Source organism: Physeter macrocephalus, chromosome 9 (genome assembly GCF_002837175.3).
Source record: "Physeter macrocephalus isolate SW-GA chromosome 9, ASM283717v5, whole genome shotgun sequence".
In the NCBI taxonomy this organism is placed as follows: domain Eukaryota; kingdom Metazoa; phylum Chordata; class Mammalia; order Artiodactyla; family Physeteridae; genus Physeter; species Physeter macrocephalus.
Window position 1 is genome coordinate 57,945,338 of NC_041222.1, and position 7,873 is coordinate 57,953,210.

The 7,873-nt window shown below is 35.7% G+C and overlaps 1 protein-coding gene across 1 annotated transcript in view; it reads left to right on the forward strand.

Annotated features, from left to right (window-relative positions):
* The window catches only part of CCDC171 (coiled-coil domain containing 171), a 341,681-nt gene that overhangs the window by 111,438 nt on the left and 222,370 nt on the right, over positions 1-7,873 (forward strand). The gene's annotated exons all lie outside the window — the stretch shown is intronic.

Consider the following 7,873-nt stretch of genomic DNA (forward strand, 5'->3'; position numbering starts at 1 on the left):
TTTCTTTATTCTGTTCTGCAGCAGTGAATTCCACCATTCCGTCTTCCAGGTCACTTATCCGTTCTTCTGCCTCAGTTATTCCGCTATTGATTCCTTCTGGTGTAGTTTTCATTTCAGTTATTATATTGTTCATCTCTGTTTGTTTGTTCTTTAATTCTTCTAGGTCTTTGTTAAACATTTCTTGCATCTTCTCGATTTTTGCCTCCACTCTTTTTCTGAGGTCCTGGCAGGCGGATCCTTAACCACTGCGCCACCAGGGAAGCCTAGGAATGAATTTTTATAAACAAGATCTACAATGAAAGGGAAACGGCATCTTGATACGTAAAAGTTTTGTTAAACAAGATTTTAAAATTTTTAAATCAAAGTGTTTTAGACTAAATTCTTTCAAATGTTCAAACGAAAACAAAAAGCAACCTGTACAGTCTCCATAATAAAATGTGTCCTTGTACACTTGTCCTGGGCACTTTGAAAATGTCATAATTTTAGAAATTTGAGTGATAGAGGCAGCACTTAAAGGTTTCGTGAACCTTTTTCTCCAAAAAGAATACTTTCGGTAAAACACTTTACCATTTTATCTGACTATGCATTTACATTTTTGTTCTTCCAGAAAAAGATTTACATTAATGCTGTATTTTTACTGTAAAAAAATACATTTAGAGATATTTAGCTCCCTGAGTGACTTCAGTCATACATCAAACATGATTTAATGAGCAAATTCTACAATTTTATAATGAAATAGCAAGTGTAGATGTATACCTGTATGCTCACTTACGATAAAACTCAAGATCATGTCACAGAACTTACACTTAAGTTCTCTAAGAAGTTAAATAATATGATTTATCCCCAAACTTGACCAAAAGGTTTTCTCAAATGTTAGTAAAATACATCACTGAATTTACATTTCCTCATTTATTAACAAAATACTGAGGCATTTCAGGCTGTCAACTTGAATGTTTTCCATTGTATACACCAAAAATCTGATTTCCTAACAAGAAACTTCTTGCAATACAAAAAGATAACAGATAATTAAAATATTTGCTTCATAATACAACTAATCGATATAATACATCTGTTCCTCAATTGTCTAAAATGATTAGGATTTGTGGCACTTTCTTTTGCATAAAACCCTTTCCTCTTCTTAAAACCCTGAGGTGAAAGGTTATTTTTTAATTTAATTTTTTTTTTAAATCAAATATATTTGACACATAACATTGTATGAGTTTAAGGTGTACAACATGTTACTTTGATATATTTATATATTGTAATATGATTACCGTTGTAATGCTATTTATCACATTACATAATTGTAATATAATTTTGTTGTCTATATTTATTACATTGTGCATTAGATCTCTATGGCCTATTTACTATCCATTGCAAGTCTGTACCCTTAAACAACATCAGTTTTATCCCCCCAAACCCATCCCCTGGTAAGCACCATTTTACTTTCTGACTTGTTTGTTTTGAGTTAGACATTTTAGATTTCATATATAAGTGATGTCATACCATATTTGTCTTTCTCTATCTGACTTATCTCATTTAGCATAATGTGTTCAAGGTCCATGCATGTTGTTACAAATGGCAGGCTATCCTCCTATCTCATAGCTGAATAATATTTCATCAGTATATAAATCATATCTTTTTTACCCACTCCTCTGTTGATGGGCATTTAAGGTTGTTTCCGTATCTTGGATATTGTGAATAATACTGCAGTAAACATGGGAGTGTGTATATCTCTTTAAAATACTGTTTTCATTACCTTTGGGTATGTACCCAGTAGTGGAATTGCTGGATTGTATGGTAGATCTATTTTTAATTTTTTGAGGAACATCCATATTATTTTCCATTGTGTTGGATCAATTTATATTCCCATCAGTAGTGTTTGAGGGTTCTCTTTTCACCACATCCTTACCAGCACCTGTTGTCCGTTGTCTTTTAGATGATAACCATTCTGACGGGTGTGAGGTGATAATATCTTATTGCGGTTTTGATTTGCATTTCCCTGATGACTAGTGATGTTGAGCATCTTTTCATGTGTCTGTTGTCCATTTTGATGTCCTCTTTGCTTCATGATTTATCTCTTGGAGTTCTACTAGATTTTAGCTTGCTTTAGTTAATTGTAAGAGAGTAATGGAAATTGAGTGAAGTGGACTTTACCTGCAGTATGCACTAGTGTTTTCAATTATATAGTACATGTATATGTTGTTGTATCAGTGGTATGCCAAAGATGACTGTACCATAACATCTTTGCTTTTTATAAGTAGATTTATGGAAACAGTAGCCCACACTTGCAAATATTCTTTAAAACTAAGGCAAAAATAAATGCCTAATGACATATTTTTACTGAAACTGAAGTGTTATCTGCATTATATGGGAAAGGTGGACTAATAGTACATCAGTTGTGACAGCAGATTAGCTTAACAGGAAATCAACAAGCCAAGCCATGCAGATAGTTATATATGTATTTTAAAGCCACTGAAGAAAATGAGTTTTTGAAGGCTTTACTAAAGTTCAGTTTAAGCTCTTCTTTTAAATGAGGAGGGCCAATGTCACAGGCATGTCCTTGGCTCTGTGAACACATTGAGATATCCATTAATATCCAACCCTATCCCAGAAAGCTTTTAGTTGCTTCTTACTGTTTATTAATGATTTTTTTCATAGAAATAGAAGTGTTGCTTTTGTTTCTGTAGTATATTATTACTCATACACTGAAATAAAACTAGAAAAAGATTTGCCTGGATTTTTCCACAAAGGTTTTGCTTATTTTTCTTTGAAGTATGGTCCTATTCATATGACAGCCTGAGTATTGAGAAGGGTGACTGATGTGTGATTTTGCCTGCTCTTTATAATGCTTTCTCCTGACCAATGGTCATTTCAGGTAAGCAAATGCAGTCTACTAAATCATCTTAGCTGGAAAAGCAAGACAAAGCTCTAATGCCTAGCCAGAAGTTGTAAAAACGTTGTGTGGCCATCAAAATTGTCAGTTGTCTGGCATGTGCCTTTTCTAAACACTCTGAGTACTTTGCTAACCATATGACTAACAGATCCTCTGATCTTCATAATGCCTTTTTATCAGAAGAGAAGTATATGCCTTGTAGTCCCATCATATACAAATAAAATGGAATAAAAATTAGAATTTCAGTGGCATTTCTGAATAAGTGGGTGACTTTGGTGTTTGTCATTCTAGTTATAAACAATGGTTTCCTTTTCTAATACGAACTCTGAAAAGAATGCAGTAGGAAGGCCACAGCATCAGAATGTCAGTCTGGTTTATGGGGAGACATTAAAAGAAACTGTGTTTATGGTTAGAAGAAGCTGTGTCTCTGACCATCTGCTGTTCAGAAGAGGGAGCACACGTACAGACTGGTGTACACCTCAGTTTGACTGCTATCAATATGTGTATCTGCTTGGAGGAGGAGACGATATGTATTACCAGTATTTTTTGTTTGTTTGCTCATTTGTTAATTTGTTTGATAAGAAAGTGGATGTGCAAGTAACTTTTAATTATATGCAGCTAGCTTTTTTGTGTGTGCCCTTTGATTTTCAGAAAATCATGCATCTATAGTTTTAGGGTTTCTTAATGGCTGTTACATTGACTTCTATACCTGTACCAAAGTCAGAATTCCATAATTACTTTTGTAAGGGGTAGGGAGAAAATATACTATCCATATTCTTCAAAGTTCACAAAAAATACTGTTTGATTCATAACTAGAAAAAAATATCCTAGCCTTTTAGAAACAAAACCAATATTCGTTGACACTGAACTTGGAAACTCACATCGAGACAGCCTTCAGTAGTCCATTTATACCTGTTTTCAAGCTATTTGTTTATTTAGCAGATATTTATTAAGCATTTATTATGTGGCAGACATTATATAAGTTCCAAGAAGGACAAGAACAGAATGCTGTGTTAAGTTATAATAGGACCATAGTTTGACAAGGTGGTGACCAAACTTTAAATTTGATTGATGCTCTTATTTATGTTTGAATTATAATATGGAATTCCAGAACCAGAAGAGACTTTTAAAATTACCTACTCCAACCCTTCATTCAGTGTGTGAATCTTTCTTATTATTCATTTGATCATTGCTGATACTCGACTATTTTTGACTTACAAAAATGGCATTTTCACATAGTTCAACCTAGTAGAACCATTTAGTAAGTACAGTGCTGGATCATGACTGCATAAGATGGATTAGTCAAGACAACCCTATCCAACTCTCTGTATAGGGGAGAAATGTGAAACCAGATACTGACAACATAGTGACTATTTGCAAAAATAAAATGGCTCAAGTGCCCTCATCTAACCAAAATGAATATGCTGGGTGCTGAATTGAGCTTTCTAGTTATGTGATCCAATATATCATTTCAAAATGCCTTCAGACTCTATGAGGCTCTTCTAACCCATGAGGGATTTTCTGCATGGACATGGATTTCAGTTACTTTGTAACTTGAGCTCATGGCTGGAGTGTGAGCCATTTACTCATGCTTCTCCAGCTTCTTAGAGAACTCCTTCTTAGTGTCGTAGTTTAAGATTTTATCAGTCTCTTCAGTGTCTACCTCAAAAGCTGCATTTCTGTGATCAAGGCAGCACAACACATGGCTGTGGGTTCAGAGACATTAAAAATTATTCCAAGAAGCAACATCTAGGGATCAGGATTTCACCTATTATAAGTAGGTCCTAATTGGGTAAATGATGAAATGACTATTTTCCCTTCGTATATAATTCAATTGGCTTCAATTAGTTAACTTGAAATCGCACAAACCTGAGACTAATTCCTTTATATTCTTGTTTCACCGCATGTACATACACAGTGCTAGGCTGTGGCATCAGAAAATGGATATGCTATGGTCCCTGTCCTCAAGTTATTCTAAAGCACTCCTCAGTGTAAGTACTTACACAGGTTTGGTAATTGAAATATATTCTTTCATCCATCCATCCATCTCTCCATCCAGGCATCACTGATTAAGTACCTATTAAGCCAGGCACTGTTCTAGGCTCTAGCAATAAGCTTAAAACAAGACAAAGCCCCTCCCTCATCTACCTCATGTTCTGGTGGGGAAAAGAGACATTAAACATCAGTACATAGTATAATGTTAGAGAATGATGAAGGCTATAAAGAAAAAAAATAGTGGAGAATAAAAAAAATGCAGAGGAGAATGTAATCAACTCTGGGTAGGAAATAAGGTAAGCCACACTAAGAATATAATTTTAAATCTGGGTTTTGAAGGGTAAATAAGAGTATGACAGGCAGACCAGGCAAGGTCTAGATAGAGAAGCAGCAACATCAAGGCTAGAAGGCATAAAATGGGATTATAAATAGGAATGCATACTTGTGAAAAAGATTTAATATAAAAACTAATAAAATATGGTGTATAATACCCTTTGAACAGTGTTGACTAATGGAATAACATCATATTTGGGTATATGAAAAATTGTTTCCTCAACAGTGCTTCTCAGATTTACTCAAGTACCAGAACTCTAGGTAGTAAAAGTGCTTTTTGCAGAACACAGTAAATTATTGTTATAATTCACCTTCAAATATCTGAAAATGTCATTATCGATCTGAATTTGGAACTATTCCAGGCACCTTTAAGGTTAATTAACAGTAACAGATTCTAACATTTTAAAATATATTTTAAAAGAAAAAACTCACACTTGAGAAAATCGTATACATGAACTTTCTCTGTCATGTCACGGAAGATTGCTATTATTCTTTTTTATCATCAGAACACGACACGAGTTCAGTAGCATAGTTTGAGAGCTACTGCACTACAGTTATTCATCAGATGGGCTGCCAACCCGTGTGGGAAGAGTTAGGGAGTCACTGCCTCTTGTAGTAGGCAGCCCCTTCGGAAAGCGCCTTGCAATGGCTCTGAACTTCCTTTTATTGAGCTGAAATCTCTTTCCCTGATAATTTAGACTCACTGCTTAGACTCTAACTTAGACTCTGACTCTTGGATAGAATGATGGAAATCATGACTTATTTTTTATAAGTATTCTGAGGAATAATAAGTAAAAATAATTTTGGTATACTTTGCACTATTTTAAGGTTAATTGTAAATGAGACAAATAATGATAAAGCTTAAAGCTCACCTGGGTGAGAAAAGGGTAGGGGTTGTTGGTGTTTTGTTTCATATAGGGCAGGGTGGGAATATGTGGTCTGTAGGTCTTCATGGTCAGATCCTTAGTTTGTTCTTTTCTGTATAACTTTTTGTTTATGTCTTTTCCCTCTGTGACTCTTATTTGAGTAGCAATAGGATTTATAGGAATAGTTCTTCTGAAGTAGAAATAGGAAACTCAAAGTAAAGGCAGAGGAAAATGCAATGTTAGAGTATTATGATCCTTGAAAGAAAATAAAAGCAGATAACGAAAACCAAATTATGATGAAATTAAAGGAGACTTTAAATGTGAATCATTGAGACTTGGAGAGAAAAAGGGGAGGGGAAAAAGGGGTGCCAAAGATACATTCACACTCATCACACATATGTATGTATGTGTACATATACAAATATATCTGTGTGTAAATTTATATCTAGATAGTATAAGAGAGAGATATATAATACATATATATAAACACATAAATAGAGATAGAGTATATTTGTTTACATTAGCTGTTTGTTAAATGGTAGATAAAAGATTGAAACCGGGCTCTTCTCATGTCTGTCCCGTTCTACTGTCTGAAGTGGCAGGTGGAATCTGCTCAGTGATTCAAACAGTGAATTTTTTAATTGCTCAATCCTGACATGCTAACCTCAGCAAACGAGCAGCTGCAGAATGTGTTAGGTCATCATACCAATAATGAAGATTACATCATTGACCTGCCTTCCTTTTTTGGAATGTAGAATAAAACAAACCCTAGAAATACGTCAGATTTGAAAACAAACCAAAATAATGACTGAGAATAGTGATATTATCTATAGTTTCATCACAACTAGTTGACTAATCAGTTAGGAGCCATTGTGTTTATAAAATTAATTTTTAATTATTCTTTATTTTTAAAATGAAGTTCTAGCTTAAGACCTGAATGAAAGGTTTCAGAGAAATAAAAATTTTCTTTTCTGAATTTAAAATATTTCTATTGCGATAAGGTAACACACTGAGTGACTTTAAGATAATAATATTTGTGTTAACAGACTTCTATATATACATCAGCTGTAAGATATTTCCCTGGGTTTTGTACTTTGAAAAGTTTATGTTTTAATTCAGCACATAAAGTATAGTTATTAAAATAAAAAATAATTATTAAGAAGAAAAATTTCTTTAAAAAAAAAACAAAAAACGGGTCGCTTTCACCCTAGGACAAATGGTGAAAGCAAAGCTATACAGACAAAATCTCACACAGCAGCACACACATACACACTCACAAAAAGAAAAAAGGGGAAGATAATAGTATATCTTGCTCCCAAAGCCCACCTCCTCAACTTGGGCTATTTCGCTGTCTATTCAGGTTTTCCACAGATGCAGGGCACTTCAAGTTGATTGTGGAGCTTTAATCCGCTGCTTCTGAGGCTGCTGGGAGAGACCTCCCCCTCTCCTCTTTGTTCGCACAGCTCCTGGGTTCAGCTTTGGACTTGGCCCTGCCTCTGCGTGTAGGTCGTGCGAGGGCGTCTGCCCTTCGCTCAGACAGGACGGGGTTAAAGGAGCAGCTGATTCGGGGGCTCTGGCACAGGCTGGGGGGAGGGAGGGGCACGGATGCGGGGCGATCCTGCGGCGGCAGAGGCCGGTGTGATGCTGCACTGGCCCGAGGCGCGCCGCGCGTTCTCCCGGGGAAGCTGTCCCTGGATCCCGGGACCCCGGCAGTGGCGGGCTGCACAGGCTCCCGGGAGGGGCGGTGTGGAGAGTGACCTGTGCTCGCACACAGGCCTCTTGG